Genomic DNA, 26,112 nt, shown 5'->3' with positions numbered 1-26,112 from the left:
TACAATGTCTCTCTTCCAAAACCAATGCTTTGATGTCAACTATATACACAGGTAGACTTCAAAATATCTGAGCCTCAAAACATCATTTTTGGTCTATGTATTGGCCGTAATGTTATGTCTCACTGTATACACTCAAAAAAAAATAGCATACCTTTGGCACAGGTATGCTCTTTGGCTGAACATGATTCAATCATAGACTGTGGTTCTACATTGAAACAAGTAAAACCCAATAGAATCAACCATGTAAAACTAACTAGAATCTAGAGTTGTCAAAAGTACAGATTTCGGAAAATTTTCTGATTGGCCATTGTGTACACGCGCTCATCGGATATGTCTGTGATTGGCTACCATTATCAACACACGGGAGCATTTGAAAGCATGCTGAAGTGTTTGAATTTGAAATCGCTTTGAAAGCGGGAGCAGGAATGATTGAAAGCAGGCCTCTATCACCGGACTGGTCTGCGATAGACGCCTGCTTTCAAACGTTCCCGTGTGTATCTGTGTAAGCGCTCAGTGAAGAGTGTCATTGATGACTATTTACAATTGAACACATTGAAGTTACATTGAAGCCAATCACAGACATATCCGATAAGTGCATAAACACAGTGGCCAATCAGAGGCGTTTACGAATCCGCTCAACAGCGCTCAAAGCGTCACATTTTCAAAATTTCAGTACCGACTTGGTACCGAAGTCGGTACTTTTGACAACTCTAGATTCTAGTTAGTTGTATTGGGTTTTACTTGTTTCTTGAATACTAGAATCAATGGTGTTCATTTAACTTGAATGAATGGTTTTAGTTTAACTTAAATAAATGGTTTTCATATGTTAAAGGTCCTGTTTTTCGTGGTTTTTTGAAGCTTTGATTGTGTTTATAGTGTGCAATATAACATGCGTTCATGTTTCGCGTGTAAAAAAACACAGTATTTTTCACATAATTTACTTATCTGTATACCGCTGTTCCACTGTCATAAAAACGGGCTGATGACTTCCTTGTTCTATGAAGTCCCTCCTTCAGAAATACGTAACGAGTTCTGATTGTGCCAGCAGTTCCTGTGTTGTGATTCGACAGCAGCTTAGCGCTCCTTGCCCGGAAAGGTCACGCCTCTTACCATAACGTGGAGATGCACGCGCTCAGTGTTATTGTAAACATGTCTTTAATTTTACCCTATCAATTTGAGCCGGAATCAGACCCGGTGATTGGACTGCGGGATGAAAGTAACAGCGTTTCGACGACATGGCGACAAACACACTCTACAAACGCAACTCTTGTGTATTCCTGTGGGCGGAGGTTAGTCAAAAAACTGTTTTAGTGACGTCATTAAAGAAGGAAGTAGAGGGATGTAGTCCAAACTGCCCGTTCGATGTAGGCGACTTCTGTTAAATAAAATATCTCGCTTGGCATTGAACTTTGAGCTTTAAAATTTTACAGATTTTATTTATACTCTAACAACAACATTACACACTAACTAAAGTTTAAAACATGGGATCACGAAGAACGGGACCTTTAATGCTTCTTGTTAAGTCCTGTGATTAATATAACAACAAACTAAACTTTTCTTTACACGTGATGTTCGGTGTTGGCAGTCCAGAAGTGATACTGGTTTCTCCCAGAGCAATACCATAGTGGTTCCTTTATTATTAAAGCAATATGAATTCTTGTTAACAGGTCCTCAACCCAAGCACAAGCTCAACACTTCACCACAATGGTAACCCACAAAACCACTAACATGACAGAAACTTTTAAATACCAACATAATAGAACATTAAACATTATTAACAAGTCTCTCCATTTTCTCATCTTGTTTAAAAATGCATAAAATAACACCTTTTATTTCAAGCCCCATGCAAAGCATGACTGGAAGTTAAAATGTCCTGTTTGATTGGGCTGTTTGATTGAAATGTTATTTTAAAATGAAAACATCAAGTTAAGTCAAAGAGTAACTGTTTCAAGTCAATTTAGCATGAAACCTGATACAATGAATTGTTGCATCAAAAAATCATTTTTAAGTGTACACTTTCACTGCATTTGAAATTTTCTTTGCAACCTCTAAGAAGTACATTCTATAAAGTATGCATGTGTATAGTAACAACGACTCATTATTTGAGTGCACTTCAGAGAACACGATAACAGGCTTGTTTGCAATCTGTCTTTCAATGTGACGTGCTAATGCCACGTCATGGCTTGTCTAAAGCAGACATCTAGTTTATCACTTGCTTGCAATGTTGACACGCTCTACGTTAGCTTGACATCAGTATGTAGCTGTTGTTGAAAGTCTTTTCCCTGCATGTCAAACCAACACCCCACATTTAGATACAGGCTGAGTGATCTGACCTGATGTTCAACAACACAGGCATTTTATCAGATTTGTCTTGGAGTGAAAAACATGTCAAGTCTTTTCAGTTAAACAGAGATACAGTACAATAAAAATATGTTTCTTATTCTATTGCAGAATCCGTATCATCTAGTTTGAATACCCATGGTTGTTTTGTGCACCAGCAAAAGCAAAGCTCTTTGTGGAGACTATTTCTTTCAATACAATGCCTTGTGACCTAAATGAGGCAGAGATTATACTGTATATACAATAGTGCCAATGTGGTTTGCGTATACAAATGTCCTGCGATTATGTAAATGCAAAGATGGTATAATATAGACATAACTGCGGTTGATTTAGTGAATGCCTTTTCAGTGCAGTGGTTTTCTGAATTTTTGCTGCTAGTCTGGGAATTCATTGCATTATTTTAAAAATATTAACAATAAAAGAAAACAAGATAAAAAGAAAAGAAGCATGAGGTTACCATGAGGTGGACAATATGATCACAATCCTAATTCATTATACATTTAAAGAACATATTACATATAAACATATAAAAAGAGCATATTACATTATTAAACATTCATAATAGTGAAACATATTAAATTACAGTAGCTCTCCATTTTAAATGTGCTTGCAGTGGTTTTTGTCACCCTCAAGTCTGAGGAAGTTTCAACTTTCTTTGCATTTCTTCTATCAGCAGAGCCCTGGTTCATATTTCTGACTTTATTACTTCTCTAGAGGCTGCTCTTCTACGAGCATCGATTCACTGCGGCTGTTTTCTGCAGTCCGGCCCCATTCGATTCTTCTTAGGCCAGAGACACCAAAATAGTGTTTGTGGAATTTGACCGTAGCACTGAAGAACACTGCTTTTGTGTGTGTGAGCGCCTGTGTATGTCTGAGTGTGCATAAATGTGTGTGTTTGTGTACACTGGGGGGTATGAGAGGAATTTGAAACGTTTAGTGTGGCGGTTGTAACAATGCTGCCAGCTCTCTGTGAGAGACACTGTAAACGGACAGCATATGAAAACACAGGATTCCAACGAAGTTTGTGTGTGAATCCAAGTACAATATGCATGTGCGAACATGTGAGAAAGTGACTGTGTGTGTCACAAATAGCCCATCTAGTGTTAGACACCCCTGAGGGCAGATTCCAATATGTGATTTCACATGGTATGATGACATGTACGCCTGGAAACAACAGAAAACAGAAACACTGTGATATTTTCTCACAGGTGCCATATGTACTGCGGACTAGGGATGTGTGAGACTTGTTGACTACATGCTAAAAAATGCTTAGTATTTTTGTCTTGTTTCCGGTCTAAAAAATCTTAAATCAAGACGTATTTACTAGTACTAGTAGTAAAGTGCCATAAGATATTATGTCTTTTTTTCTGGGTGGGGTGGGGTTGCTTGTGGGAAATCAAAATTAAGTGAGTTTTTGCTTAAAACAAGCAAAAATATTTGCCAATGGGGTAGGAAAAATAATCTTGTTTCTGTTTGTGTTGTTGCTTTTTTAAGCATAAATTTTGATTTATTTCCCCAGAAAACAAGACCTAATATCTTGTCATTTTACTCATCTAGTAAATGCATCTTGAGTTAAGAATTTTTAGATATTTGGGCTGGAAACAAGATAAAAACACTAAGTAAGAAAAGCATTTTTTGCAGTGTAGTCAACATTGGAAATACTAGTCATTTACATTCAATCTTTTTTGCATATTTATGTTATGCTTTATATTTTTACAAAGGCTATGTTCATAATTTTATTGTAAAACTTACGGAAGAGGATAAGGGCCAAGCAATAATAAAAAAATAAAACCATCTCGAAATTAAAGTTGTTAAATTTCGAGAAAAAAACTCGTTAAATTTCGAGAAAAAAGTCGAAATAAAATGTTGAGAATAAACTCATTAAATTACGAGAAAAAACTCGTTAAATTTCAAGAAAAAAGTCGAGATAAAATGTTGAGAATAAAGTCATTAAATTACGGAAAAAAAATCGTAAAATTTCGAGAAAAAAGTCGAGATAAAATGTTGAGAATAAAGTCATTAAATTACGAGAAAAAAGTTGTTAAATTACGAATTTGTTCTCATAATGTAACGAATTTGTTCTCGTAATTTAACGACTTTTTTCTCATAATTTAATGACTTTATTTTCAACATTTTATCTCGACTTTTTTCTCGAAATGTAACGACATTTGTTCTCATAATGTAACGAATTTGTTCTCGTAATTTAACGACTTTTTTCTCATAATTTAATGACTTTATTCTCAACATTTTATCTCGACTTTTTTCTCGAAATGTAACAACATTTTTCTCATAATTTAATGAATTTGTTCTCGTAATTTAACAACTTTTTTTTCGTAATTTAACAAGTTTATTCTCAACATTTTATCTCGACTTTTTTCTTGAAATTTACGATTTTTTTCTCGTAATTTAACGAGTTTATTCTCAACATTTTATTTCGACTTTTTTCTCGAAATTTAACACGTTTTTTCTCGAAATTTAACAACTTCAATCTTGAGATGGTTTTATTTTTTTATTATTGCTTGGCCCTAATCCTCTTCTGTAAAAACTGGAACGAAAACAAAATCATTTTATTTTACCTCAGACTTTGCATGTGTTTATTTTGACTTAGAAGAAAATGGAACAGTTTTGTGTAGTCTATGTTAAGTGAAACTGGCATATATCAATTAGGCTTGTTTACTACAGTTTAAAATAGGGGAACATTGCCTACAGATATGAAATTTTATACTGGTTTAAAGGGGAACCATTATGAATAAATTTACTTTACAATATCATTACAAAACCTACTGTATATCAATATACAAAACCTATATCAGTATGCTAACGCATAGAATACATAAGGAATTGAATTGAATTGAATTTCAGGTGTGCATTAATTTTCTTATAATTCACTGGCCCGGAGTCAGTTATGGAGTCACTTATACACGACTCAAGGCATTGATCTAAAATTTTATTTCAAGACATTTGTCAGGTTTTTGTCCTTAAATCACTCTTTTGTGCAGGACTAATTTCTTATGCATCCAAAATGTCATTTTAGAGCTAGTAACAAAGGCTTGAGCCACTGATATGCAGACTAATGCAGTTATTGGTAGGGATGTCCCGATCACGTTTTTTTGCCCTCGAGTCCGAGTCCGAGTCATTTGCTTTTGAGTATCTACCGATACCGAGTCCCGATCCGATACTTCTATAATACATGAAAAAGAATAAAGAAGAGCGAAAAAAACAGATCCAGGAACAGTGCTTTTCAGGTTTTTCAGGAATCTAACAATCGTTTTCACGTACAGAAAATGGATAAAGTAATCAAATATAAAATATCACTGCATATTATCTTTACTGTATAAAATAAATAAAGATTAATCATTATTGAAGTTACAAAAACTATTCAGTCAAGAGCAGTGAGTGATTTCTTTGTTATTTGTTGTTTGATTTAACATTAAAAACAGGCAGCAGGAATCGTTTTTTTCCCCTATAAGACATGCACGATCCAGTAGTGTTACACATGTGCTGTCTTTCTCGACTAATATACGTTCAACTTAAGACATAATCGACTATGTTTGCTAGGATACTCGCTAAGACGGGCATGTTGACATTTTTTGTATGAATTTGTCCGCTGAAGCGCAAGACTTGAAAGAGAACTCAGTATTTGCGCGCTGACTGAAATACGCGTGTGCGCGCTTCGGATGAGTGCACACAAATCTTCTCACAGCGCGTGCGAGTTCTCTTTCGCGTCTTGTTCTTGAAGGTTTAAATCAGCAAGGCTTAAATGAGTTAGTTTAAACACAGACAGCAACGTGTGCTGTTCAGGTCTCACCTGTATCAACACCCGGGTGATGACGGCGTAAATCACGTGATCGGATCTGGACATCCCTAGTTATTGGAGAGAGATTGATAGATTGCTTGAATTGCTTGAGTCTGTGTTTCTCAAATGTGTTCGGGAGCAGCGTCTTTTTTAACTGCTTCAAAAGTGATGTTACTACCTCGATACTAAGAAATGTCGTGGTTTTACAGCTTCTAAACTATTTTATTGATAGAACTGCGGGGCAGCACTGACAACAAGTTTCTGTATGCATGAATGTTTTTGTGTGTGTACTGTATGTGTGTGTATCTGTATGTGAGAGAGAGCAGGAGAATGAGAGCATGCTTTTGAAAAATAACATAGTTTGTTATTTTTATCTTATTGTTTGTTATATTTATTTGCTTGTTCAGTGTCTTTGTAGGTTTTGGTTAACGTAGGCTTTAATGATCTTTGAAATAACTGAAATCATTTGACGAAGACCTGCCTGGAACTACTTTATTTGTGTGTATACTGGAAAATAACTGCACACTCTAGAACAGGGGTTCCTAATCCTGTTCCTGGAGATCTGCCTCCCTGCAAAGTTCAGCTCCAACCCTGAACACAACTGAAGCTAACTTAGATCTTCAGGAGCACTTGATAATTACAGAGAGGTGTGTTTGATCAGGGTTGGATCTGAACTCTGTACATCTCCAGTAACAGGATTGGGTCCCCTTAGAATGTTCATCAACCAATCAGAATCAAGCATTCAACAGCCATAGTATAACTTTAAATGTCTAGTTGCTGGTATGGCAAGCTTTTCTTGCAATTTTGCTGCCTGTCATGTGTACTGGCACTTTTCATACACAGGAATCACATTCAAACCCGGGCGCAAAAGTGGTGATAAACAACAATACCTTGATGTGCTGATTTATGTTGGCTATCTTTTATTTGATGAATTCTGTTTACATCAGTTTGTACAGATTGGTCCTACAATGCTTATCTATCCAGTTGATTTTAATAAATATGTCTATATTTGTTACCATTAAGTGATAGTAAGTTTAATGCACAATGATTATAATGCAAGTCAAGCACATCCCATATATTAAATAAGTACATTGCATATATTTTTCAGTGGCATTCAGTATGGGATTTGACAGTTTGATCAAAGACTTTAGATATACAAAGACAGTGCACTCATATTCGTATGAATGGGAGAAAGAGCCACGTGCAATATGGCGGAATAAGTCCCGCCTTCTCAATAAAAGAGCCAATCGCCAATCGTTGAAGTTACTGTGTCACTGCAGCTGCCGTTAGAAGCTCTGTTTTTTGTCATAATTTGAGCCTTTAGAAACAAAATTTATGAAACAGTTGTTGACAGATTTCATTGGTGATTTCAAATATGAAATTTAATCATAAGCTTGGTGAACAGCTTTGGACAATTTGATGTTTCCCCATTCAAAAAGACAGGAGCTATTTTTGCATGATTGATAAAGTTCCTCGAGAGGCATTTCAAAAATGGCCTTGGAGAGAAATTAATTGCCTTAAAGGGACTTTTGTTTGATTGCAGCCTATTTCAAATGGATTGCATATACAGACTTTTTTGATTGTCCTCTGGGGGGGATGTTACACTAATCAACTAGTCCAGGGGTTCTCAAACCTGTCCTGGAGTTTTACAGTCTCCACTAATGAGCTGATAAATTGAATCAGGTGTGTTAGAGAGACAGACATACTAATGTGCAGTGCTGGGGTCCTCCAGGACAGGTTTGAGAACTCTTGGACTTCTCAATTACAAAATTTCCATTTAAATATTGATGAAATTAGTCATGGCGCACATCCCTACTGTGGAATAATCTCTCATAGCCAAACCTTCAGAGTGATGGCATAAGTTCTGGACTCCATAGCAGCTTTCATTGGCCAAAGACTGCCCCGAGACCATCTGACTGACATGTAAACCAACCAATCACAGTTTGTTTTGTTCCACATCATGTTTAAGGGCGTGGAAATGTAAAATCGACGTCCCTACAATAACAGACTAGTGTGTAAAACTCTTGGACATATTTTAAAGAATCTATGCCTCAAACTTTACATACTTCACTTTTGAAAATACAGCATTTAGTTGATCCTGTTAAGTGTTCATTGTCACAGATGTACCAGAAATCCTGTAGAATTCAACCAATCAGATGACAACATCGAAACTCCTGAACTGTTTATAATTTTGTGTGCCATATCCATCAGACGTTCAGCCAATGCTCCATGGGTGTGATGTCTGAGGCTGAGACTAACTGTGGACTGTACTCTGGTGCAACAAGTCCAATTTAAGCCTGTGCTCATCAATAAAAAGTTCTTTTCATTTGACCCTCCGGCCTGCAACTTCAGTCCAACCACTGGTGTAATAACATTTCTTAAACCTCTCTAGGGAGGACCAGGGGTTGCTGGCCGACAGACAGCTGACTGTGTCGGCCTCCCTGGGCGTCTCTCTTTCTTGCATGGGATGTTATTGAGCTGCATAGGGCTGCTGGAAATGGATCAATGGCCTCTCTGTCAGGTGCTCCTCTGTGCTAAACGTTAGTTGCCTGGTACAATAGAGTCTCTGTTCAGACAGGAACAAGCATCTAAAGCTCTCCATCTGTAATATCCTCTGCACAGTTCCAGACTCAGGTGAGACTCAATGGAACTCATAACGGTGATAACGCAACTTCAAAGAAGCTCAATGAAGTTTATGAATACTGTGGAGTTCAGACGCCCCTCTGCTAACCCTAAAATGGAATGCATAGAGGAGGAAGGAGGGTGTGTCTATGTAATGCCTGCAGGACAGGCCTCATGACCGTGATCTAATGAGCTCCATTGATAACCTGACAGTGTCAGCTGCTGTTTCTGATACTGTTTTTTTTTTTTTTTTTTTGGTGTTAGTCTGATGGGACCTCCCACTGACCATTCACTGACTGTCTGATGCATATTGCACACAAAAATACCAAAAGCTTTCTCAAACTGTCAAGCGGTTTTGCTGACTTTACACAATTTCCAGGAGTCATGGTGTACAGGTTTTTATCAGCCCAACAGGGAACGAAGTTTGGTTTAACAAGGTTGCCAGGCTGGAATCTTTTTATATGTCAGTCACAGTGCAAAAAATACTTCTTACTGAGTTTTAATAAGTCGTTTTTATTACTTGTTATATTTATTAGAACATTTTGAAACAATATCTAAGATTAATAAATACATTAATAAGAGTATTATTAATAAGACTTAATCTTAAGTAATGCGGTTAATTTTAATAAAAGAAAAAAAAAACACCTTAATGTAAAGTGTTACCATGTTCTGGCAGCAGGGTTGCCAGGTTTTCACAACAAAACCTGCCTATTGCTACTCAAAACTAGCCCAAATTGCATTTCAGGGGGGTCCCCCCATAACAATCGCGTTCTGTGGGGTAAAATCCGCATTTTTTGGCGGGGTTTCCCTGGAAAAATTTGCATTCCAGTGGCTAAATAGCTTGTTATTTGGGGTTGCTTCAACACACGGACATAAAAAACAACTCACAGCAACAGTGTATAAATAGCCCAATTCTGCGGGAAAACTGCAGACTTGGAAACACCGACTGGCAGTTTACTTTTTACTTGTATTAAGTATAAAAAAAATTAAAAAGGGAAAAAATAAACTTATATTTTAAAAATATATATTAAATTCTGCCATAATTTTCTCACCCTCACATCATTCCAAACATGTATGTCTTTTCTTATTTTGTGGAACATTATATTATTATAATATTTCGAAAAAATTTTTGATTGTTTTTGTCCATTCGGTGAAAGCCAATGAGGTCCACAACAACACCTGATCCCATTGACTTATATTGTAAGAACAAACAACACCTTTTTCAAAATATATGAAGAAAAAAAATAGTTTGGAATGACATGAGGGTGAGCAAATGATGTCAGTTTTTTTCATTTAGAATAAAAATAGGATTTTCTGCAGTGGTGTCTGTCTTTTCCTGTAAAATTGGGTTGGTGTTATTGATCAGCATGTATATGTCCTGAAATATCATTGGAGACAACAACAACAACAGTGGTTGGTAAACTTCCACTACTTGGATGTTGTGAAAGCTACATAAAGATTTTTGGGGGAAGGCTGGTCGTAGATCAGAAACTGGGTTCTTGCACAAGCACTGAAACAAGATGAGTCAATAAGTCATATAGTGAGCTAATCATCAAGCTGAGATTCTCAAAACCAAGTCTGTAGACTGCTGCAAGTACTGCTCTCCATCAGCTTAACATGAGAGCCGGTGAGATTTTAACTTGAGATTTAACACTGCATGAGTTTATTTCAATGTGGATTCCAGGTGTCAGCTGGAATATTTCAAATATTCTGTGGCTTGCACTAGAATGTCTGAGCAAGCTTCGCCTAATCAATTTAGGATGTTTGTCGAAATGCTAGAATGCAGAAAAAAGAAAAGGAAATGAAGGCACATAAGGAAAGGTCAGCCCTCATCAAAATGCATAAGACGACAGTTCAGCTAATTATAAACTGGAAAAGCCATCAAATCCTCTGATTCATAAGAGGATTTCATATTTAAACAGTGCAACCAAATGCGCTTTAACGTTGCTGTAAGTTGTCAAATCTCTGGAAGGTTCAACAAAATGTCAGCCTTTAGGCTGTCTATAATCTTCTGAAGCCATACAGGATAACGTCCCTCAAATCCACTATCAATTATCATCGAAGATTATTTTTAGAGACTTTTCATTTTACTTTATCACGCCAAGCCACTAAGCTCTGTTTGAACAGCTCGCGAGAAATGCAGCCATGTGCGAACAAAGGCCACGGATCGAGATGCAACTTCTGAGTCATGACTAGATAACCACCACAACCACAACACTGCAGGCACAGCGTGCAACGTGCATGTGCATCATATTAGTGCCATGCTGTTTCCATGACAGAACAGATGTCAGGTGCCTTAAATTTCCCTGCCGTTCATGTTTACTGAGTGGGGGTTATGTGCAACAAACTTCCATATTCTGTAAAAACAGGTTGCATCGCTTCCGGTTCAGGTCTTGTACGTGCTTTGTTGAATATAGAGCTTTTTTACTTCAAAGTAATGAGCAAAGATGAGCATAACTGATGTCCATCGCATATGCAGGTTGATCTCTTCTCACTAACATTTAGATGTTTATATAGAATAAAACACCAACAATACAAAGAAATAGTTAGCTGATTACCTCCATAGATATCGCAGTCAGTTCATGCTGCTATAAACACCTTCTCTGACAAATGGATGCAATGAGAGCTGTTTTCCTGTTTGTTCATGTGACGTTCGGAAGTCATGCTGCAAAGGCATGACTCAAATGTTTGTTATGGTACTCACATGCTTGCGACTTTGAAGGGCGGAAAACAGAGTGTTTTGTGCTTTTTATTTTCCTCTTTCTAGGACTCACACACACATTACAGAGGAAGGGAAGAGCCCTTATCAAGGACAGGAATGCGAGTGTGCTTTCTCTCTCTCTATGTACTGGTGGAATGCCCAGATTCTGTTTGCTTTTTGGTCTGTTTCTAATTCAATCCTCTGTCTCCAAATCAAAAAACACCTCCAGGCTATGTTTCCACCAAGGGTATTTTCAGTCAAATGTTTCTCATGTTCTTTTTTAATGATGCAATTAAACTGGCCATTTAAACAGTCTGAGGAGATTCCACTACACTGTAAACCCTAAGTTAGCAGAACTCAATTGAGGTAATCAATTATATTTAACAAATGCAAAGATTAAGTTAGCAAAACTTTACATTTTGGGTTCAGACACAAAATGTTGATTGCAATTTAACTGAAAATATTGACTAAGCTACCTCATACAATTAAATTGCATAATCATCATATTAATTCAAGTCTTTTGCAGTTATATACTAGCTCATACACTACTAACTAGCACACTAGCAAGTGCTAATGCAACTAGCAAGGCGACTATTGATATACACTTGCATGTATAAGCAATATGTAGCGCAAAAACACACAAAGTAACACTTAATTTCAACATTAATACAGTCTGATGCAAAGCATGCTAGGAACTAGAAATCTGCTGCAACTCATTCAGTTCAGCTTAATATAAACAGTACTGAGTCCATGCAACTTTTTTCTAATACGTACAAAAGAACTTTGAGTAACATTTGAGTGAAATAAATTTTTTGTGAGTTACCATTATGATGACGAGTTGAGCATGGGCTTAGTTTGAGAACAGGTATTTCATAAATGTTCTATACTGCTGTGCTCTTTCAGCAATTGCTATGTTATGCTAATGTTAAATCATTGTGTTACCAATTAGCATTTGCTGAATTAGCTAAATTTCCACTACTATATATATATATATATATATATATATATATATATATATATATATATATATATATATATATATACACACACACACACACACACATACATATATATATATATATATATATATATATATATATATATATATATAGAGCACCTTACACCAAAGCGCATAAATCAAAAAAACGTTTGCCACACTTCCGGCATGTTAAAGAACCGGTTCAGGTGCCTGGAATGCAGTGGTGGAGTGAGGTTCTTAGTTCAGGAGAATTCTTAATTATGTTGAAGTGCACATTTAGTCAAGTATAAACATGTTTCAGATGTATCCTCCAAAAATCCTCACAAGAAATAAAAATAGGCACAAGAGTCAACTGTTGACATGCAGAAAATTTCTCTAGCAAAAAGGCATTATACTGCAGGCATGCTCACAATGCAAAGGTAGTTTGTCATGACCATAATTATGCAGCCTCATAGGTATCTTAGGAAGGTCTCGTTTATCATGAGTTGTGTTGCGTGATTTCCTGTATCTGTTTGATTTATCAAGTAAAGACTTATCTTATCTCCTATTTCGTGCGTCGTGTGATTCCTGTGCAAGCAACCCGTAACACACGTCAAGTTTTGAATAATTAAGGTTTTTAAAATTATTCTCTTATGCGCACTAAGGCTATATTTATTTGATCAAAAATACAGTAATATTGTGAAATATTATTGCAATTTAATGAGACTGTTTTGTATTTGAATATGTTTTAAAATGTAATGTATTCCTGTGATGGTAAAGCTGAATTTTCAACAGCCATTATTCCAGTCTTCAGTGTCACATGATCCTTCATTCTCATCATGTCATTCTAATATTCTGATTTTCTGCTCAAGAAACTTTTTTTCTTATTATTATTATTATCATCCATGTTTGTGGAAACCATTCAAATGTTTGTGGTAAAAGAAAAAAAAAAGAAATTAATACTTTTCTTCAGCAAGGATGTATTAAATTGAACAAAAATATATTTAAATAAATGCTGTTCTTTTGAACTTCCTATTCATCAAAGAATCCTGAAAAAAAATTCCACAAAAATATTAAGCAGCAAAAACTGCATTCAACATTGGTAATAAGAACCATTATTAATAATTAATTGAGCAACAAATCAACATATTAGAATGATTTTTCTGAAGGATCATGTGACTGGAATAAAAAAAATCAGCTTTCCCACCACAGGGATAAATTACACTTTATAAATGTATTCAAATGGAAAACAATTATTGTAAAATTGTATTTATTATTACTTAATTTCACAATATTTTTACTGTATTTTTATCAAATAAATGTAGCCCTATTGGGCAAAAGAGACTACTTTAAAAACATCTTAAAAATCTTAATTATTCCAAACTTTTGACAGGCAGTTAAAACCAACAGTGCAACTTAAGCACTAACATGAGCATGTCACTCATGCCTGATGTATCGTGACTTGTACTACGTGAACAGAACATTATACAGTATATAGAGATTGTAAAATCTTGAACTTTACTAACCAAATTCAAAGGTGGAAAAAAGCAGGTACAAAAAGACACCCAGATGGTGAGCACCTGTTCTGACGGGCCCTGACAGCACCTTGGGGCTTTAGGCATTAAAAAGCACGTCACCTCTAGATGAAAACACCCGACATTCCACTTCTGCTGCACATCACCTACATTCACAGGAACAAACAGCTCTGATACTGAGACCTGACAGTGTATAAAAATGAAGCTTTTATTTATTTATCACCTTTAATATTGCAGCATATTCAGAATCACTGTCGTGCCTGTGCTCATTCAGTTTATTGCTGATACATGGGCTTAGATAACAACAGCGATTTAACATCAGCGTGTTAAAGTGAACTTCTGTTTTACCGAAACCTTCCTGGGCAATTTCCTTTAAAAACACACCCAGTAATATTATAAAATTATAGTCTTGGCTTCAGTGAGCATCCACATACTGAAAGTTCCAATCTGATTGGCTGGCTGCTATACAATTTCACTAAGTCAAGGTGCACAAGATTTTACAGATGCACAGCTATTTAAAGGTGCCATCGAACATTTTTTTACAAGATGTAATAAAGGTCTAAGGTGTCCCCTGAATGTGTCTGTGAAGTTTCAGCTCAAAATACCCCATAGATTTTTATTTTTTATTTTTTTAACTGCCTATTTTGGGGCATCATTAACTAATTCCTCACGCTCCCCGCCCCTGGAGCTCGCGCTTGCCTTAAACAGCATAAACAAAGTTCACACAGCTAATATAACCCTCAAAATTGATCTTTACAAAGTGTTCGTCATGCATGCTGCATGCATACATCAGATCATGTGAGTATAGTATTTATTTGGATGTTTACATTTGATTCTGAATGAGTTTGATAGTGCTCCGTGGCTAACAGGCTAAAGCTAACATTACACACTGTTGGAGAGATTTATAAAGAATAAAGATGTGTTTATGCATTATACAGACTGCAAGCGTTTAAAAATGAAAATAGTGACGGCTCTTGTCTCCGTGAATACAGTAATAAACGATGGTAACTTTAACCACATTTAACAGTACATTAGCAACATGCTAACGAAACATTTAGAAAGACAGTTTACAAATATCACTAAAAATATCATGTTATTATGGATCATGTCAGTTATTATTGCTCCATCTGCCATTTTTCGCTATTGTTCTTGCTTGCTTACCTAGTCTGATGATTTGGTTGTGCACAGATCCAGACGTTAATACTGGCTGCCCTTGTGTAATGCCCAACATGCTAATGAAACATTTAAAAAGACAATTTACAAATATCACTAAAAATAACATGATATCATTAGTTATTATCGATCCATCTGCCATTTTTCGCTATTGTCCTTGCTTGCTAACCTAGTCTGATGATTCAGCTGTGCACAGATCCAGACGTTAATACTGGCTGCCCTTGTGTAATGCCTTGAACATGAGCTGGCATATGCAAATATTGGGGTCATACATATTAATGATCCCGACTGTTATGTAACAGTCGGTGTCATGTTGAGATTTGCCTGTTCTTCGGAGGTCTTTTAAACAAATGAGATTTACATAAGAAGGAAGAAACAACGGAGTTTGAGACTCACTGTATGTCATTTCCATGTACTGAACTCTTGTTATTTAACTATGCCAAGGTAAATTCAATTTTCCATTCGATGGCACCTTTAAATTCTGAGATTTATTTTCATGTTATGAACGATAACCAATGAATGTCCAATATCAAAATTTGATACTATTTTGTCTAAAATAAAACAATAAAAATACACTTAAAAACACTTACACTTAACAGTGCTATTAATCTTTATATAATTAGCGAGTACATCATGAATCCATCTTCCAAACCATGTTTTTGTCTTATCCTGAATCATTTCGGTACACCTATAAAAAGTGTTTATGTTCTGACTATTTTAGACAGGCGGGACGACAACCGCTGTGGACTCATCATATACATAAACAGAGAGAAGTAGCTCCGGATGCAACATTCTCGCATGCTGTTTTGTTTATTAACCGCTCGAGCACCAAAAGTTACAGTGTACCTTTAAAGGAATAGTTCACCCAAAAATGAAAATTATCCCATAATTTACTCACCCTCAAGCCAGGTGTATATGACCTTCTTCTTTCAGCCAAACACAATCAGAGTTATATTAAATAATCTTGACAGCTTTGTAATGGCATTGAATAGTGTTTTTGAAGCTCCAAAAAGCACATCCATCCATCATAAAAGTAATCCATATGACTCCAGTGGGTTAATAAATGCCTTCTGAAGCGAAGTGATGGGTTTTTCTAAGAAAAATATTCATATAGCGGCTTGAGGGTGAGTAAATTATGGGATAATTTTCATTTTTGGGTGAACTATTTCCTTTAAGATTAACTTTAAAGGTGCCCACGAATGAAAAATTGAATTTATCTTGGCATAGTTGAATAACAAGAGTTCAGTACATGGAAATGACATACAGTGAGTCTCAAACTCCATTGTTTCCTCCTTCTTATATAAATCTCATTTGTTTAAAAGACCTCCGAAGAACAGGCGAATCTCAACATAACACTGACTGTTACGTAACAGTCGGGGTGTACGCCCCCAATATTTGCATATGCCAGCCCACGTTTCCAACATTATAAAAGGCATTACACAAGGGCCAGTATTAACATCTGGATGTGCACAACCAAATCATCAGACTAGGTAAGCAAGCAAGAACAATAGCGAAAAATGGCAGATGGAGCAATAATAACTGACATGATCCATGATAACATGATATTTTTAGTGATATTTGTAAACTGTCTTTCTAAATGTTTTGTTAGCATGTTGCTAATGTACTGTTAAATGTGGTTAAAGTTACCATCGGTTATTCCTGTATTCACGGAGACAAGAGAGCCGTCACTATTTTCATTTTTAAACACTTGCAGTCTGTATAATTCATAAACACAACTTCATTGTTTATAAATTTCTCCAACAGTGTAGCATTACCCGTTAGCCACGGAGCACTATCAAACTCATTCAAAATCAGAAGTAAACAATATAACAGTATACAATACTCACATAATCCGACGCATGCATGACGAACACTTTGTAAAGATCCATTTTGAGGGTTATATTAGCTGTGTAAACTTTGTTAAGGCACTGTTTAAGGCAAGCGCGAGCTCTGTGGGCGGAGAGCATGGGATTTAAAGGGGCCGCAGCATAAAATCGGCGCGTTTATAATGATGCCCCAAAATAGGCAGTTAAAAAAATGTATTAAAAAAAATCTATGGGGTATTTTGAGCTGAAACTTCACAGACACATTCAGGGGACACCTTAGACTTATATTACATTTTTTAAAAACATAATCTAGGGCACCTTTAAGTGAGCGATTGATGATTGCAAAGGTAATCTGAACAACTGAATATCCAACATATGATAAATTCTAAAAAAAAGTATTCTAATATTGTGTGATAAACAATATGATACCAGTATATATTGAATTTTATCAGTTTTCCAATAAGCAAAGTCTTTTTCTGGTTTGAAGGTGGGGTAAGCCATATTTCAAAAAATACTGTTGGACATTGTTGATATTTGAAATCAACCCAAACAAACACACCCCTCTCTTCATTGCTCCCCCTTCAAAACTCACCCTCCAATCTTAACCACCCTGCTCCGAGTCAGTCTCGAACCCTGATCGCTGCTGGCAGGCGAGGCGAGTGCACTAACAATGATGCAAAACACCGCATTCTCTAGCGATTATCAATGCACAGTGGTTTACCTGCATATCTCTCACTATCTAGCCACTGTTATACATGCAATACGAGAATGCTTCATGACAAATAAAGTGCAGATGATGAACAAATGACAAGGAAGCACAAAAAAATTACTGTATAGTACACAAGTGTAAATACAAACAAGAGTTTGTTGTTAGTTGCCAACAGCACAGCAGCTCCAGACAATCAATGACACTCAAACCCAGCGTTACTCACATGTGACGTGTAATCAAAGCAGCCTCCGCATCTGTTTTCAGGCCTTTCCACTTAGCTCTCTCCAGCGCTGGAAAGCTTTTCTAATATTAACATGTGTCATAAAGCGCTTACCAGTCATAACCCTTCATTCCAGTGATATTCTTTTGAGCTCTTTTGTATTGTGTCTCATCTCTCTTTCTGCAGTCTTTCTTCAAATCTCCCTCTTGCTCGTTCTCTCTCCTCGACTGTCATACGCCCCCTAATGCTGACTGGCTACACGTGTGTTGTTGGTGTCAGTCTGACTAACTTCCAAACAGTGTTTTTGAAATATGGCCAACCCCACCTTTAACATGTCAGACAAACATGTCACAGAGAGGAAATTTTCACACTAGTAGGCCTATTACGGATAACATCAGGGAGCGCTATCAATATGCAGGGTATTGAAATCGCTTTTGAACGCACGCTCACTTTTTACTTTTGGCTTACCAGCATATTCTGGTCAGCCTATCCCTGACCATAACATGCTGCAATGTGGACTCTCTTTTATACTGAAAAGACAAAAGTCTGACTATCCAAAACCAGCCCTATTATGCCATATCAGGATATATTAGGGTTTTAAACACTATAACCACAATAACCTTTAGCAGACAGTGAATATCTACATGAAGATAGGTTAACAACACTTCTGACATTCATCAAGCTTCTTTTAAGCTCCAATGTCAATTATTCATTTTGACTTTAATGAACACAGACTCGGTAAGCCACGGTCAATGATTAAACATCTCTTTTCCCAAAGGGAACTCAAAGCACACTTTCCCACCTGAACTTTCATGATGAATCATTTCGGGATATTTCACCAGATATTCTTAAGATGAGCAGGCAAAGTGACATGTAACGGCATGTTGCTGTTGTTGTCTGGGATTAGTGATTTTCTTAAAGAGGTTTAGGGAAGAATGTGAGACTAGCCTAATCCTGCCTAAACCAAACACACTGATTGCCATCAGCACACTTTATCACCAGGACCTGGAGAACATGCAGCACTTCAAACATGTCATTTTACTCTGTTAAACATTATTATTGACCTTCCTCACATGTCCACTTATAGATGGCCTTGTTTCATTTAAGCTGTTGAAATTGTCTCTGAACTGTGCCCTGCTTTCCTGCAGTTACAATTAATGTAAAGATAAAATGTGCACCTACTATGAGCAATTTGAGCAAACCAAACTATGCACATGGCATACTGCACTAATAGTCCATTAGTAATAATCATGTAGTCCATTAGATGAATATGTGGTCCATTTCTGGGGTAATTAAGCAACACTTTCCCATATGAGCCCATATGCCAAATTAAATGCATATATCTGTCTGCTCTGTCAGTCAAATGAAATGCAGTAATGAGTTGGTAATTGTGGGAAATTACAACCGAAGATGGAAATGCCCTTCTCCCAATTATGAGTTTATAGGTCAACATGAAACCAAAATTAAATCCATTTACTTTCTTAATGTTCCCTGCCTTATGCTTAATCCATCAGTGCATGTTATTCTAAAGAAAGAAAATGTTTGTGTAATCTTTTAATGAGTTAATGTCACCTTCACAGGCTGTTAGTTAATGTTAACCAGTGTTGGTTAATGTTAACCAATAGCCAAATAACTATTTAGATTGTGTGTTGCAGTAGCTAATGCAGCCTTTCTAAACATCAATATTAAAGGGTTAGTTCACCCAAAACTGAAAATTCTGTCATTAATTACTCACTCTCATGTCATTCCACACCCGTAAGACCCTCGTTCATCTTCAGAACACAAATTAAGATATTTTTGATAAAATCCGATAGCTCAGTGAGGTCTGCATTGCCAGATCATTTCCTTTTTCAATGCCCAGAAAGCTACTAAAGACATATTTAAAACAGTTCATGTGAGTACAGTGGTTCAACCTTAATGTTATAAAGTGACGAGAATACTTTTTGTGCACCAAAAAAAATAAATAAAAATAAAATAATGACTTTATTCAACAATATCTAGTGATGGCCGATTTCAAAACACTGCTTCATGATGCTTCGAAGCTTTACGAATCTTTTGTTTCGAATCAGTGGTTCGGAGTGTGTATCAAACTGCCAAAGTGACATGAACTATTGAAATTTCGAAACACTTATGACGCAAGGAAGCCTTGTTTACTGAAATCACGTGATTTTGGCGCTCCGAACCACTGATTCGAAACAAAAGATTCGTTAAAGCTTCGAAGCTTCATGAAGCAGTGTTTTGAAATCGCCCATCACTAGATAATGTTGAATAGTTGTTATTTTGGGGTTTTTGTTGCTGCACAAAAAGTATTCTCATCGCTTTATAATATTAAGGTTGAACCAATGTACTCACATGAGCTGTTTTAAATATGTTTTAGTACCTTTCTGGGCATTGAAAATGAAAAGAATGTTGATCCAGGAACATGTGTTCCTTGGCAAAATCACGGTGACCAGTATGAAAACCCAGTTTTTACAATCTAATCAATTCCTGATGGATAAAATTAATTTCTGACCTTTTCTCCCCCTCACAGAATGCCCAATGATTCACTCTGAAAAATTTCACATTAACAGAATGCATGTTTCATGTGACTTTAATCCTGACTTTGTACATGTGTTCAAAGTGCATGTGTTGCTCTACTATATTTTTATGTTAAAGGTGCCCTAGATTATGTTTTTAAAAGATGTAATATAAGTCTAAGGTGTCCCCTGAATGTGTCTGTGAAGTTTCAGATCAAAATACCCCATAGATTTTTTTTTTTTTAATTTTTTTAACTGCCTATTTTGGGGCATCATTATAAACGCGCCGATTTTATGCTGCGGCCCCTTTAAATCCTGTGCTCTCTGCCCACAGAGCTTGCGCTTGCCTTAAACAGTGCCTTAAAGTTTACACAGCTAATATAACCCTCAAAATGGATCTTTACAAAGTGTTCGTCATGCATGCGGCATGTATGCGTCGGATTATGTGAGTATTGTATACTGTTATATTGTTTACTTCTGATTTTGAATGAGTTTGATAGTGCTCCGTGGCTAACGGCTAATGCTACTCTGTTGGAGAGATTTATAAAGAATGAAGTTGTGTTTATGCATTATACAGACTGCAAGTGTTTAAAAATGAAAATAGCGACGGCTCTCGTCTCCGTGAATACAGTAATAACCGATGGTAACTTTAACCACATTTAACAGTACATTAGCAACATGCTAACGAAACATTTAGAAAGACAGTTTACAAATATCACTAAAAACATCATGTTATTATGGATCATGTCAGTTATTATTGCTCCATCTGCCATTTTTCGCTATTGTTCTTGCTTGCTTACCTAGTCTGATGATTTGGTTGTGCACATCCAGACGTTAATACTGGCTGCCCTTGTATAATGCCTTTTATAATGTTGGAAACGTGGGCTGGCATATGCAAAGATTGGGGGCGTACACCCCGACTGTTACGTAACAGTCGGTGTTATGTTGAGATTCGCCTGTTCTTCGGAGGTCTTTTAAACAAATGAGATTTATATAAAAAGGAGGAAACAATGGAGTTTGAGACTCACTGTATGTCATTTCCATGTACTGAACTCTTGTTATTTAACAATGCCAAGATAAATTCAATTTTTCATTCGAGGGCACCTTTAAATAGATGAACTTTTTGGAAAAAAATATATCTGCCCTTTAGCATCCAGAGTCATTGTTTTGTCTCCGTGGATTAAGTGTCTAATGTTTAACACACATATGCTTCTCTGCTGCCCTTGAGTTAGCAATGACAAATAACACCAGTTAGAAATCACAGAAACAACCGAACCGTCAACACAAAGTGAAGCTCAAAATATGATTATACAATGTTGAGACAACAAGTACTTATTTTAACACTTCTTTGCTTTCCCTTATTAAAGATAAAGTTGTTTAACTCTATGGGTGAATTTTATGAACTGCCTGGGTCATATTTCACCCCAAAATCTAAAGGGAAAATGGACCAGTAACATTTTGTTGACTGTGGCATTATTTTCATAACAAATAGGCACATTTTCTCCCCAATTCTAATTACTGCAGTGCAAAAACACACTCAATGTAACACAGTAGATAAAATCATCCTATTGTTTTTTTAAATCAACAACAACAAAAAAATCTGTGCAAAAGATACTATTATATAACAAATGTACAATTTAGTACATTTGCACTCATGTACAAGGTGCACTCAGTATTTGTTTCTTGATTTAAAATGTTTTACACATAAAGAAATGAATAGTTAAAAAAAAGTTGCAATAAATGAATAGCCCATTTGATGACAATGTCATCAGTAACTGAAAAATACTTTTGCATGATGCTGCATTGAAGTCCAAGATGATCTGCCAGCATGACATAAAATGTACCCTCAAATAATATCATTAAATCATCAAAATCATCATGTTTTTGCATTTCTCTGAAGTTTTCTTTTATCATGCACTGTCAAACTACAAAAGTTAGCTTTAGTTATCTTTGACTAACAGCACCGGCTAATTATGCCTAATAGCTCAACCCACTTTACAGGGTAACTTGCATCAAACTACACAGCGTGTAAAGTCTTTTAACAACACACTAGTGCCCTCATGAACTTGGGTGTGAGAAATGAGAGACAACATCTCATAGGGATATCCTGCAAACCTTTGTAGCATGTCAACAAGATAATCAGGATAAAGAGGTGGTAGAAAGGTCAGAAAACATTGACAGGATTCCACATTCAAGTCAATAAAGCAGCTGAAGTAAACAACTAAGGAGATAATTAGTGGGAAATGAGTAGACACAAGAGAAAAGGGTTTCCTGGCATGAAAATCGTAATGATTTGGTATACTGAACAAATTAGCAGACAATATTATCAATATCCGTAGTCAGAAAGTGTGCAAACAAGGTACACCAAAGGTTCGTTTAAACCATTAAATTCGAACATTTTAAGCATGCAACAGCAGCAGCTGAATGTAAATCATAACACACTGCTGTTCATAAATAATTACAAGCATCCCTATCTGCCCTTCATGAAAGCAGAGGAAATTAATCAGGTAGCGTTCTAACAGCAAGCCCGCTTTCAAAATATTCATAGTTTTCATTACTAATTCCCAGCTCCATACAGCACAGATGACAGAAGAGCTGTGACCTCACATCCTTCACGCTCTGCAGGGTACCTGAGCATCTGCTGGGTTTAAAACCTCTTCGTGAGGCTTATTCGTTGAATATTTCTGCGTCAAATTGTAGAGTTCAACACAAAGTGTCTTTTGACCTGTCTCTGATAGGTCAATTTGGAGAGGTCACTTTATGATTACTGAGTATTTAGATGATATGCTCAAACCTTGGTCTAAAGGCCAATTCACACTACACCGACAGACAACGGCCAGCCACCATGTCCATGCGGACAACCACCAGATTACAGTACAAAACTTTTCAGACATTCCACGACCCGACAAAACAAGCACTGACCAAAGCCAACAGACACCAACAAGGGTAACATGCTAATCCGACAAAAGTCGACGAAATGTTTGTTGCCGTTGGTCTTCGTCTGTCGATGGAGTGCGAATTGACCTTAAAAGTGGCTGGGTTCTCTAGTCAACTGTTGTAAGTTTTCAATGGCTGATGCTCAATCACTCACACCAATATCCAGGGCTATAACCACCACAGACATTCAGGGGACATGTCAATTCCCGATTTAATGCTGATAATGCAACTAAAAATAACAAATTGAGTCTTTAAATTTGAAATGAGTGACATTTTCAGAAAGAAATATTTTATGTGCACACATAAGAGTTTAAATCTCACTATAGGGGCTCTATACACAATATTTAGTCAAAACAAAAAGTTATCAACAAAGCTGAAACACTTTATTTACTCCTGTTAATCGGCCAAGTGGGCTGATGCAATTCTCAACCTCTCAAATGGCCAACTATTGGCTAATTCATTTGGCCTGCCCATTATATCAGACTATCACTACTTTAAAGCAAGGCTGCTACAGAAGAACTGTGATAAGTTTATTGTAAAACACTTTTAGTATCTAGAAAAAAAATCATAACATTCTATTATTGAACTATATAAAGTTGTAGTCAATTCACCATGATTTACTCACTTATAAGGCTAACACAGCACAGAGCAGAACCTCTCTGAGGGCCACTGAGCCCACCAGTAAAAATAGACAGCTAGGCGCTAGGTAAATTTCAGATTTATTACCTGCAGGCCGTTGAGAAGGGTGTGCTAGCTTCCCAAGGCCCGGCAGCGTCTCTTGTATGAAATAATAATAAGCTCTGAGTGACAGTGAGCTCAGTGGAGATATGATACCAATGCATTTTTTCATATTGAAATTAAGATGGGATACAGGCAGTTTAATTTCATCCTATACCTACACCGTCAAACTATTATGAAGAAGGAAGACTATAAACACACCGAAAAAAGTTTCCATGTGAATGAACATGACATCTGTGCCATGAGAATAAGAGCCTTTTCCCCATGAAACAGATCATTTGGCTATTTTAGATGTTTTTTGATCATCTGTGTTTGTATTAATAATAATATTGACATTAAGAGAGAGTTCACCCAAATATGAAAATATAATTTGACACAAAAACACAATAAAAATGTTCCATGTGACTTTTTGTGTTCTCTTTTGTGTTCCAGGAAAGAAAGTAATACAGGTGTGGAACAATTTAAGGGTGCGTGAATAAATGATGACAAAGCTTTCATTTTTGGGCTAACTATTTCTTTAACAACTTTGCATGGGTGTGCAAGCAAAAAATCAGCAATGTGATGTCGTCTTATTGTCCTCCTGTGGTTTTCCAGTGGTTCCCCATCAAAAGTAAACACGTCTCCAGCAGCCAGCCAATTCTTTAACCAGCAGGACGCTGTGAAATGGTCCAAGCACACACTGAGAAATGAGTACTGAGACAGCAGCTAGGGATGATGGGGGAAATATTCTGTGTAAAAATACACACTGAGCAAAAGCGTCTTTGGCCTCAGGCTGTTGTACAAAGAGGTTCTCTGGAAGGTTGCATGTATAAACAACAATTTAGCACCGAAACTGAAATGCATCTAATAGCACAACAACTCAAGTCTCAAAGTAGATCCGTTTGCACCATCCCATGTGGATAAAAAGAAATAAAACTTTTAAACTCTTAGACAGGTTGCCTCCAGAATTCTCTGGCTTATTTTTCTCTGATTATGCTGAAGGTGTACGTTTGGGGTGAATTCTCAGATTGATTGTAGCCTTCTCTCATTTCTCTTAAATTATCCAGGCAAACATACAGGTCCAACGCCTACGGAAAAGGCCTGAGAGAAACCAAAAGAACCAAAGAACCTAAAGAACTGGAACATCTCACCCGCAGCACCATCCTGCAGCATTCTATCTGAATTTGCATATCACAGATTTGACAGCAATCAACAATCTTGTTTTGTTAGGATTTGGATGTGCCACATTATTGAATGACTAATCGCTGTAATTCTTCATCAAATACAGAGAACTACTGACTTTTATACTGCAGCTTCTGATAAACATCTTTAACCTGTTAGCGTTCCACTGTACTAAAAGGTACACATACCTTTCTAAAGAGACCAAAACCATGCATATACTCCAAATGATTCAAGAACAGCATGCATTTTACTTTAGGAATGCCTTTTTTAGGCATTTTAGGTAAATTTTACAGGAATCCTAAGGGCTTAAAGAAAATTTCAAGTCATTCTAAATGCAACAATTAAATCTGAAGTACTTTCAACACCTAACAGAACTGCAAAAACGCTGACTGTTTTCAAACATGTTTTCCAAGCACTCCCCTATCTGTCATTAGTCCAAAAAAACAGCTAGTCCCGCCCCAAACTCGTGCTATTGGTTGAGTCATTTTTGCTATGTCCAGCTGTAATGTTTTCATAATGCCACAGAAACACAATTGGGGGATTCAAATGTTTTAAAGTGGAAAAACATTGCACACTTCAGATTTAAATGTTTTTATCACAAGAGAGAAGCAGTTAATCACTCTATGTCAAAGTGAGTGTCCTGCTTAAAATCCAGAAGCAATGCTTCAAGTTGCACAGGCCATTTTTCTTTAGGTAATTGAGTATTTGACAGCATGGTGACTCCATGGCAGTGAGGAATTTCCCCTCAGCAAACTGAACATCCATCATCTAGGGGCAAAGGGCACTTTAGTGAATCTTCACCAGGACATGATGGCCAAGTGAGACTGTTCCTTCTCTATACCACTCAATTTTTTCTTGCTGACTATCTGCACGATTTTCT

At 36.6% G+C, this 26,112-nt stretch overlaps 1 protein-coding gene across 4 annotated transcripts in view; it reads right to left on the bottom strand.

The window, feature by feature from the left end:
* Window positions 1-26,112, bottom strand: part of palm3 (paralemmin 3) — a 60,461-nt gene that overhangs the window by 32,446 nt on the left and 1,903 nt on the right. The window contains exon 1 of one of the 4 annotated variants that reach the window (XM_048200373.1): window positions 11,317-11,381. The exons of 2 other annotated variants lie outside the window; for them this stretch is intronic. The gene's annotated coding sequence lies outside the window, so the exon portion shown is untranslated. Of the gene's footprint in view, window positions 1-2,333; window positions 2,338-11,316; window positions 11,382-26,112 lie in introns of those variants that run through there. One more of the 4 variants, XM_048200374.1, reaches the window with a different exon arrangement.

Source organism: Megalobrama amblycephala, linkage group LG8 (assembly GCF_018812025.1).
Source record: "Megalobrama amblycephala isolate DHTTF-2021 linkage group LG8, ASM1881202v1, whole genome shotgun sequence".
NCBI lineage: Eukaryota > Metazoa > Chordata > Actinopteri > Cypriniformes > Xenocyprididae > Megalobrama > Megalobrama amblycephala.
Note: the sequence above shows the minus strand (reverse complement) of the source record. Positions and strands in the feature narration are given on the sequence as shown.